At 30.2% G+C, this 10,848-nt stretch overlaps 1 protein-coding gene across 2 annotated transcripts in view; it reads left to right on the top strand.

The window, feature by feature from the left end:
- Positions 1–6,542: 6,542 nt before the first annotated feature.
- Positions 6,543–10,848, top strand: part of LOC113399130 (G-protein coupled receptor moody) — a 48,547-nt gene continuing 44,241 nt past the window's right edge. The window contains exon 1 of one of the 2 annotated variants that reach the window (XM_064217104.1): positions 6,543–6,843. The gene's annotated coding sequence lies outside the window, so the exon portion shown is untranslated. The remainder of the gene's footprint in view (positions 6,844–10,848) is intronic. The other variant, XM_064217103.1, reaches the window with a different exon arrangement.

Raw genomic sequence — 10,848 nt, 5'->3', positions numbered from 1 at the left:
TTTCTAGCAAATATGAATATATAAAAATATTGTTAAATTATATAGTAAATAGATAACATAGTTATAAGTTTTTATCATGCACTGATACCTATTATTTTGCCAGAAATATATAAACATTTTTTGTTTTATTTATTTATTATAAATATTAAATTCGAAAAAATAGCCAAATAAAAAAACACGAAAAAGAAAAACGAAAAAGCAGCTAAACAATGTAGCTTAACTGAGACACAGCACTGGTTTTAGCTGGTCCTTTTCGATGATATACGAAAGAATAAAAAAATCTGCTATACATATGAAGTAACACAATAATATATCATAAAAAGTACAGGGTAAGGTTGCTATAAAAAATATTATCATAATATTACTATACCGGTTTATGAATTCCGGTTTTAAAGGTGAGTGAGCCAGTGTAACTACAGGCACAAGGGACATCTCAGTTCCCAAAGTTGGTGGTGCATTGGCGATGTAAGGAATGGTTTACATTTATTACATACACTACTTTGTCTATGGGTGGTGATGCCCACTTACTCCCAGGTTCATCATATCATATCATAATGTTGTTCAATTACAAAACAAAGTATAACCCTGTTTACTGGTGCTCCAGTATTTTAGCTATTTCAAAATAAGGATTATTTGTAAAAGTTGAACGACGTCAACATCGTAAACGCGTAATATAATCGTGTTTTGTAACAAAATCAATTCAGTTAAGTTATAATATAAGAGTGCATTTAGTTGATAGTTACTTAAATGGTTATTCTAACTTCTCCTACTAATAAATTTAGAAGGTGATGTTATAATAATTGAAATATACGTTATAAAATGGTTCAATAAATATATATATACGATTATATAGATAAATTGTTAGTTTCGTGTAGAATAAACTTCAATGTAATTATAATATGCAATTAAAATTCGTGTCATTTCGTTTCGTGTAATTTAGTTAGTGAGACAAATAACTTCTGAGTTAACTGCTGGTTCATTGTGGTATAATCTACATTCCGAACTGCTGATTAATCCTGGAATTTAAAGATTCAAAAATTACATCGGCTGCCTGACATTCATTTATTTGACCTTTATGACAAAAATATTATAAATGTAATCTATTACATTATTAAATATTATTAAACTACTCCAAGATCATTCTTCAGTTTCCTCGTATATGCTTTTTTTAGTAAAGGGAATCGAGTTGCTATATATACAAATACAATAATAATAATGATACTATTATATAAAACCTCTCTATTTTATTAAACTTTTTTTGCAGTGTTTGGTTGTATTTTACTATATGATATTATTTCATATTGATTGGTTTAAGTTTTTGTGAACGACTTATGTGATTATGGCAGCAAAACATAAAACATATACTTACTACATTGAGCAAAAAATTTTACAGTGCATGTGTCTTTTTTTGTGAAAACCTTCAGAAAGTTACCCGAGCGCCGGGGGGGGGGGGTTACCGGGTTAAGTGGGATTCCGCAGTGGTTTTAGTGCTTACTGAAACCACTGCGATGGCAGTCCTGGCACATATCGGATAGGTTGCGGGATCGTGTCCTCCCGTGCAGTGCTCCGTTTGTGTTCTCCGTTATCCTCAAAGAGCGAAGGTGATCTTGTCAACCCACTTCAGGAATACTAAAATTGAGAAAAACATTTTCTTAATAACTAATAGGTACCTACAGGAAAAAAACGATGTTTCTATTTCTAAAGTAAAAATGTATATATTCTAAAAACCAAACATTAGTATCATCAGTTATTCTGTGTGTAATTTCATTATTAAATCTCGTGTACTTTTCGTCTCGTATCGCCAATACTCAAATTAGATTTACTAAGTTTTCTATGCAGACAGACATCCTAAAAGCTATTCGGTAAAAGATAAAATTACATTTCGATTTTTAGTATCACAAAGAAAACAAACGTATTAATTAAATAGAGAACATCGTTAAGTCACTTTATATTTCATAAATTAATTATTATTTTTTTACATTTGAGTGTAAATGATAGTGTTGTTTTTATTTACTCTTTATATTTCATAAATTAATTAATATTTTTAGTTGTTTTTATTTATTGAGTTTCGGGTCGGTTAATTTAGTAGAATCCACATTCCGAACTGGTTCTAAAAAAAATATTTTGATATCATTGATCAGATTAGAAACAAATACAGAAAAAAACACTACATCAACCTAACCAAATAAACTATGTCTAAATTTTAACTTAACTTAAATTCCAAATACATGCTTACAATTATGGTTAGTATTGGTATACTATGTGATGCAAACAATGGACTGACGCAATGACTGATGTAAACAAACAACTAAGCCATAGGACGAAGCAAGTGAGCAAAATTCCAATCCCAGCGTGCAAATATAATAATTGAAGGATCGTTCGAATAGTTATTTACTGATACAAATGCATTTTTAAATGATGAAAAAGAGTAACTACAAACTTTCTTACTGGTTCTTCGCGGTAGAATCAGCATTCCGAACGGGTGGTAGCTTTACTTAATACAGTTTGTTAAATAACGATTCGAAAGTGCTTGTAAAAGCCTACTTGAATAATTGTCTTTTTTTAAATGCTGTAAAGAAATTGTAGTAACAAGTGTAATTAAATAAAATTTTAATTAAAAAATATATAAACAGTTATGTAATCTAATAAGCTTAGATAACTCTAAGAGTGCGTAGCGCCCGTTTAAAATTTTCCATCCCTCGTTCAAACAGTCGCCTGACCAACTCTAGGACCTTTTGTCTTCCTACCTCTAGAACAAATGTTCTTAGCCACTCGCCTTTATGCCGTATGTGTTCCTCTTACAATAGTATTAGTTATTATTACGATATTTTTGCCGACCGTTCTATAGTCCCATTAAAAATTGTTTTAAAAAAAATATTTCAATAGATTAAATAACTCAAATTAAACAAAAAAAATATGTATGCTTGGTATCTGCTGCTCTCATGGACTAGACGCTAATTGGTACTTAATATTAAACGCATGCCGTGTCTAGATCATGAAAAATGTAATCATTTGTATTTTTGTGATTGTCATTTTGTTTTGTAGACCTTTAAACATAAAAATAAAATATATATATCGTTATTGCAATATTTAACAGAGAACCTTAATAAAGTGTAGTAGAACTTTCTATATATTTTTATGGTACTCTTTTATGATTTACTAGCGAGTCCCCCGGCTTTGCAGCAGTGCAATTTATTAATAAAGAAAGTAAATATTATATAAATATAATGTATATAGCACTCAGGAATATAGGTAATTACAGATGTAAATGATGTAATTAGTGTATTTTGACGACCTCCGTGGTCGAGTAGTGTGTACACCGGTTTTCATGGGTACGCCACTCCGAGATCTCGGGTTCAATTCCCGGCCGAGTCGATGTAGAAAAAGTTCATTAGTTTTCTATGTTGTCTTAGGTCTGGGTGTTTGTGGTACCGTCGTTACTTCTGATTTTCCATAACACAAGTGCTTTAGCGACTTACATTGGGGTCAGAGTAATGTATGTGATGTTGTCCAATATTTATTTAATATTTATTATTTATAAATTGCGTGTTTATAATGAGGTATAGTAAAAGAACACGTGGTATTTGTATTTATATAATTGATTAAGTCTACGCAAATCATTACTGGTAGGTACAGTCAACAAATAATTTCACAAGCTGGTAATTTCACACCGAAAAACGTCTATCTTGTTTTAAGGGACGATGACACCTCCGATATAATGTGATATATACCTACTATCTTGAGAGTGTGTTATATAATATTCTATAATCCTTCTATATTGTAGCCGGGAAACAAAAGTCGTAAGCATTGAATTCTGAGATATATAATTAGCGAAATTTGTATTATTAGCTATAGTGTGCTTTACTTCTACACGACTAGACTAGTATTAGGATTTCTGATAATCTTCCCTTTGAACAAAATCGTGATCAAGCTCATTGTTAAATAAGTTATTAGGTACGGAGACAATATTATAATGGCGTAATATTTGAGCAAACACAACTGTGTCCCTCGTGTGTCACTAATCCGACCCGGCATTGGACTGATGAGGGACAGAACTAAATACTTCACAGAAATATCTAATATAGTTAACTAACCCGATCCTGGATTTCAATCCAAGACTTTGGAATCTGATTCATAATAAGGCAGCCACTAGACCAATGAGATATTTTACATTATTTATCAAATATATAATATATATCTTCTATATATCTAAAACTTTAATAGATAATAGTGAAGATCACGTTTACGAAAATTGTTGGATTTCCGAATAACTTTCAAGTTATTCAACCGAGAAATTAATAGCAGATTAATTTAAAGTTAAGGTGGAATGTTATAATTCTCGCCTGACTAACTATTCTGTAACATACGAGTTGATACATATCAATTTTGAATAACATCGCTTTGAACTAGTAATTAGTTGTTTGTGACGTTTATAATTCATATAAATCAATAGCGAAATTAATTAAGCATTTTACAGCTACTTCTATTACTAACTACATACATACAGGGTGTACTTGAGTGAGCCAATATGTGTAGAATTTTATTGGTATAGTCTGGTATACAATTAAATAGTTTTAGGTCGACATAGAACGATAGTATCTTTAGAACAAATGCTAAGCCAGACGTAGGCTATTGACCGGCCAACTTACAGCCTTCGAAACATCTTAAGAACTTTTTATGCCTTCATTCGCTTCTATATTAGGTCTTTGTTTTGTAGTGTCTTTTGTCACTGTTTTGGAACTTCATAATGATTGTCTTTGAAAGTTAGAAAGAAAGAAGAAGAAGCACGTAAATGTTGCACTGCTGATAGAAGGCTTGCTCTCTCGAGGAAAAGGTTTAGATCTTATTCCGCTACGCTGCTACAATGCTGATCGATATCCACCAAATCTGTATCTGTCTGTATCTGTCGAAAATCTGCATGTGGCATTTTCGACAGATACATGCAAAGTTACCTCACGATGTTCATTGTTTCTGCGCAACCGAGCGCGAGATGAATTATAAACAAAAATTAAGCACTTGATTAGTATTACCTCAGGTTTGAACACGATATCTCCAGATAGATTTCACGCATTATAGTCACTAGGACATCGTCTGTGTTTGATTATTACAGCTGATTATTCATTTTTTATAAGTAATTAAAGAATTTGACGTATGACGTCATTTAGATGAACGATAACGCAAGTGTTCGTTAAAATATAAAATTACGTTCATAATTAAAAATGGTAATTTCATTTAAACGGTCATTGGAAAAGCTAATTAAATGTCTTATAATGATTAACAAAACACATTACGTGATAATATTCTTAATAAGAAGTAGTTAGTTTATTTAATTACACAATTAAATCGATTTTAAATACTGTGTATTTTGAGCTTATTGTGTTCACGAGAGTTTAAAGATAGCTTAACCTAAAATGTGTAACAAAAGAAAACATATCTTTATGTGAACTCTCAAACGATTTAATATAAAAACACTTAGATATTAATAAAATTAAACAAAAATAAAATAATAAGTAAATAACGAATTTCGCTTTTTCACTTATTAAGAATATACGATTTCTCAAACAATATTATAAATAGAGACAAATATTTGATTTCATATAATTCACGATTAAAAATCATTCGCATAAAACTTGATAGGAAAACCTCAAAAGTAAAAAACAAGACGTTATTCAACTTACGAAGATGTATATCATAAAATCTCACCTCAATACTGACTCAGATTTACGACTTAGAGTTTAGGGGAAAAAGATAAAACTCGGAAGAAATCGCGTGAGTGTTTTTGTTACTTTCAACATCTTGTACCGGATAGAATTCGGATCGGAGTTATTTTAGCGTTTTCGATTACTAAAGTTGATATAGGACTACTGATTGCTTGTGTTTGGTTAGCTTAGTCGACTTAAATCAAATTTGTTAGTTCAATGGAATTTAAAAATTGAGTTCAGACTATACAATAAAAAACTCACGGGACTTCTCGGGAATCTATACTAAATGATTATCTTACCTTAATATAGTAAGGCAACTCTAAGAATCTACTAGTCTTATTTGAAATAATATTCATTGAAAAATATAATTTAACATCTCTTTAAACCATATGAAAAATTAGAATCATGCTTATATATAACTTTAAATATAAAATACTATGATTACTACCACAAATTGAAATATATACACATATTAGTAATGTATTAACACAAGTAATAGAAAATGTCATTTGACGAAATAGTAACATTAATCCTTGAAGTTCGTATTTGCATGCATAAGTGCTCATTTTGCGAGTCACTGTAAACCCCAGACCACGTCAAAATCAGGTAAGATTTCTATATATCAATGAACCACAATCTCTAAAAAATAAAGCTTAAAATTGTACAAATCACATTTTTCATTCAAAATTATTGTAGGGGAATTTGAACTCTAATACGTAGAAGTAATGATTTCAATCAATTATCTCAACATTTATGAATGACGCAGCCGGCATTGAAAGAATGAGTCATCTGTCCCGCTTACTCGGTTCTTACAATGCGTGTGCGCATTGTGCGCTACCGATACGTTATGTCAGCGTTGTTCTGACATTCAGTTTGACAAATACGGCCGTTGATGATGCACGTACGTTCGTGCAGAAAAAAAATTGGCGCGAACCTTTCTATCGCTGTAAATAAACATTGAGAAGTGATTATAATTTTTACTTATTGTGATGACCGAGACATTAAAATATACGATCCGAATAATTGTAGTGACGACGTTGTAATACACTTTAATCAATGTATTTAAAGAAATCAAACGTTATATGACTGTACAATTGACGGGGACACAGTAATATTGGATTATACAAAAGCTAAAAGTTTGGTAAGTGTTGATTGATATTTGGGGTCATATTCGACTATATTTTCGAATATGTGCTTGAGTAATAGACATTTGATGCAATTATAGGATTTAAAAAGCTGCCCCGAAAACCTTTTACTTTATAAATGGATTATTCTAGTGAATTTTAAAAAGCGAAATTGCATGACTCCGCGTGATATGCTTCTTTTTTAATTGTCTGAACAAAAATCTTACTTTTAAATTTTAACTATACAATGATTTTAAAATTATTCAACTTTTTAATTTCTCGAGACGGTAGATGTTATTAAATATTCAAGAAATAGTTCCTAGCTAACAAGATGTTGTTTTTTATTGTCAATTCTACTATAAAGAAAAGTATTTATAAAACATTTATTTATAAAACGTTCTACATGTGCGGCATTGCTTTTAACCCCCGCGTCAACTGCAATAGCATTTTGAGACAAAACTACCTGACATTTTTTACCTTGCTTTGCCTTTAATCATTTAACTACTCTAAAAATGTCAAAATCAAAGATACTTCATTGATGTAGGCTTTTTCAAGCTATTTTTAATTGAAATTTTATAAGATTAATCTAATATTATCAACGGTTTGAAATGAAGATTCTACCTAGAAACGCAGCAGTTACTCGTTTTAAGTAACATATACATCTAATAATTAATTATATAATATAATTAATTTTATATATCCTGTGTGAAATTCAATGAATATTAACTGTAAAGTCTTTATAATCTTGTACAGTATAACATGCCTTATCTTTTTATATATTTTGAATGAATGTATTATTATAAACCATAATGACCTACCACCTAATTAGCGAAGTCGAAACATTGATCTTTATTTTTCAAGCTAGTAAAATATATGCCACTGTTCCTTGTTTGGTAATGTATTGTAACGACACCGAAAGTATTTTTAGTATACTAAAAACATACCCCAGGATGTCTCTGATTCCAAGATTACAAATATCGTTTTGGTACTGCATTAGCAACAATTTACACAGAAATTTTAAAATACTGTTGTATTTTTTAAGTTAACAAATAATTAAGTTTAAATATATATATATATTTAAACTCTTTATTGAGGAGGAGGTTTAGGTTTGGAGTCTTTTTTGAGGAAGAAATGGATACACGTGGGGCGAATTCAACATATCATTACAAAATATAAAATAAAGTCGCTTACTGCTGTCTGTCCCTGTGTATAAGCATATCTTTAAAATTACACAAGGGATTTTGATGCGGTATGATTATTTATAAATAGATTGATTTAAGAGGAAGGTTTATATGTATAATACGTGCACAATATAGTAGAGAAACACTAATAATTTTAAATGTTTCTAAAGTGATATCGTAAATAAATTTTTTTTTTGGGCTTACACTGCAATCGTTTGCTGAACCTTACGAGATAGATCAAAATTACACCTTAAAAAGGTCTTTAAAAAAGTCAACAATGGTATATGTCTATCTCTTAAGGTAAAACCACAATAACCATTTTTTAATCCTTTACTTTTTACGAGAATTAATGGCTTATTTTCAAAGCGATTTTAAGCAATATATACAAAGCAAAAAATTTTTCATAATATTAATCAACTGACAATATGTTATAAATAACCTATTACTACGCTGTTCATTTTGTCCAGAGTTCAGTTGAGAACCACAGTTTTGGTTAGATTTAATGAGGCACGGAAGTCCGGTGGACTAAAGAAACTATTATAGCGACTAATAAAACATAAAATTTTATGGTAGGATATGAGCTACGAAAATAATAAGGATTCACAAAATGTTGCCTGAGTGTCGATAAAATTTTGAAAAAAAAAATAGTATATCTTTTGACAACTTGTATGGCGTCAATTCAATGATACCAGAAAGTGATAAATAGAATATAGAAATAATAATAATAATAATGTTTTGAATAACGTCTTGTGAGTTTTGACGAATTACTCCCTTAAGATCCGCAGAAGTGCGATGTGTTAACCTTCGTAAGACAAATCTTTACCGCAAAACTATAGAGAACTGTTTCGTGAAATACTGATCACGTTACGCGAGGACCCGTCTCCCTATCTACAGACGTCGCAAAAAACTTTGTTCTCTTTTGAGGTTCATTTAAAAGATAAAGTTTACACGTCGGTCCTGAATAAATGACCTTAATAAAGTATTTATAATATCAGAACATTTTGTCAAGTAACTAGCAACACTAAGCATTTTATAATTAATCATTTATCGATCCCAAGCGATTGCCCTGAACAAACATTGCCTGGCAATTTCCAAACCTTTATTTAAAATATAAATTATAAAGCGAAAGTATGTGTTTCGACCTAATTTTTAAATTACTTATGAGAGACGACTTTTAAATCCATTGTCCGTTTTATATTTGCATTGTTTCACATAATTTTTATGTACAGATAGTATATAAAAATTATGATTAAATTATAAATTATGCCACTGAATATTAACATATTAGAATAATATTATAATTATAAGTGCACACTAATATCACCATTGATATGAACCTGTTCACAAAACTCATACTCTTCACGGATTGGGCTATGGGTTAGTTTGGGCATTTATTCTGATTGCTTTAGGTAACCTTACAGATCCTGTCAACGCGTCTTGTCATTCTCAACAAAGTGTAGTATCTGGTGTTACGTTTAACCTCAAGGTCACTCAAAAGTTTCCTCCAAATTATCAGTAATTTGAGAAGTATCAGCAGCAAATAGCATCTTTGTCGCGTCAGTCGTTAACACCAAAACACGCACATTATGCATCATGAGGAGGTCAATAACCTGCAAGTTAAACTAGGTAAGCTGTGTCAAATGAAATGCTAATTATTTAATTAACTTAAACTTGATATTTATTGACAGATTACGCAAAAGTTTAACTTTCGAACATAGCTAATTCATACTTGTAATTAGGTAGGGTTTCATTGTACGAATATTAATTTAGTAAATATGAACATAAAGATATACTGACATTAATATAAGACCATAATTTAAAAAAAAAACAACGCTGGACTAACGTACGTGAAAATATTCAATCGCAATTGTAATTTTGAGGAAACGTTGCTTTAAAATGTAGAAGAAAGCATTAAGAAACAATTTTGCTTAATTTTGATCAGAGGAGGCGCTGCACATCTTTAAAATAACCCGATAAATGTTTTTGGTACAACAATACATACTACATAATAATAACGAACTTTTACTATTTGTAAATATAATATAATAACCAGTAATATTTACAAAAGTTAATAAGGCAGAAAGACTACGGTTAGTGAAGGAAGGAAGGAACTAAAAGATGGAGCATCGTCCGACCCGAAGACTCTTAATACATATCCATTACTCAGCGGCAGAGTATATAATCCTTTATACAAAAATATTTGTATTTAAATATACAATATAGATAAAAATACAAAAAGTTATAACAGAATACTAAGGAAGAGTTCAAGAAATTATGAAAAATACAAAATACCTACATGAATGCAATGTAAAGTATCTGTATAAATAGTTTTTTTTTGGTGCAGAAATATCATACAAAGAATGCCATCTCTTCTATGAAAATCTCTTGTACTTGAACGTGGTTTCAAAGATTTTTCTTGTTATTTGACTAATAAATTGAACTTCGAGTATAATGGACTGTTTAGAACAAAGACTATTAAAACTTAATGGCACTTATATTGATAATAATATTATAAGGGAACAGGATTTTCTCTTAGTCTTTACTGAATTTCTATTACTTTTCAAAAAATACTATCAATAATATTCATTTCGTATTTATTTAAAGAAATAATAGTAATCAGGTTAAATGTGGCGGTAAAAATCACGTCACATGATCCAAAATAAAGCACATGAGAGTACACTATTGCTGGTCTAGATTTGTAAAGCGCCACACATCTGCTAGTTTTGGTACGGTATTAATATTTTATAAGACAAACCATAGCATAACTGTTGGTCTGTTATTTATTGCGAAATTATTTTAAAAAGACAGAAATTCCAAGTAAATAAAAAACATCTTTGTCTA

This window comes from Vanessa tameamea, chromosome 15 (genome assembly GCF_037043105.1).
Source record: "Vanessa tameamea isolate UH-Manoa-2023 chromosome 15, ilVanTame1 primary haplotype, whole genome shotgun sequence".
NCBI classification, from domain to species: domain Eukaryota; kingdom Metazoa; phylum Arthropoda; class Insecta; order Lepidoptera; family Nymphalidae; genus Vanessa; species Vanessa tameamea.
The sequence above is the reverse complement of the archived record's forward strand: the minus strand, read 5'-3'. Positions and strand labels throughout refer to the sequence as shown.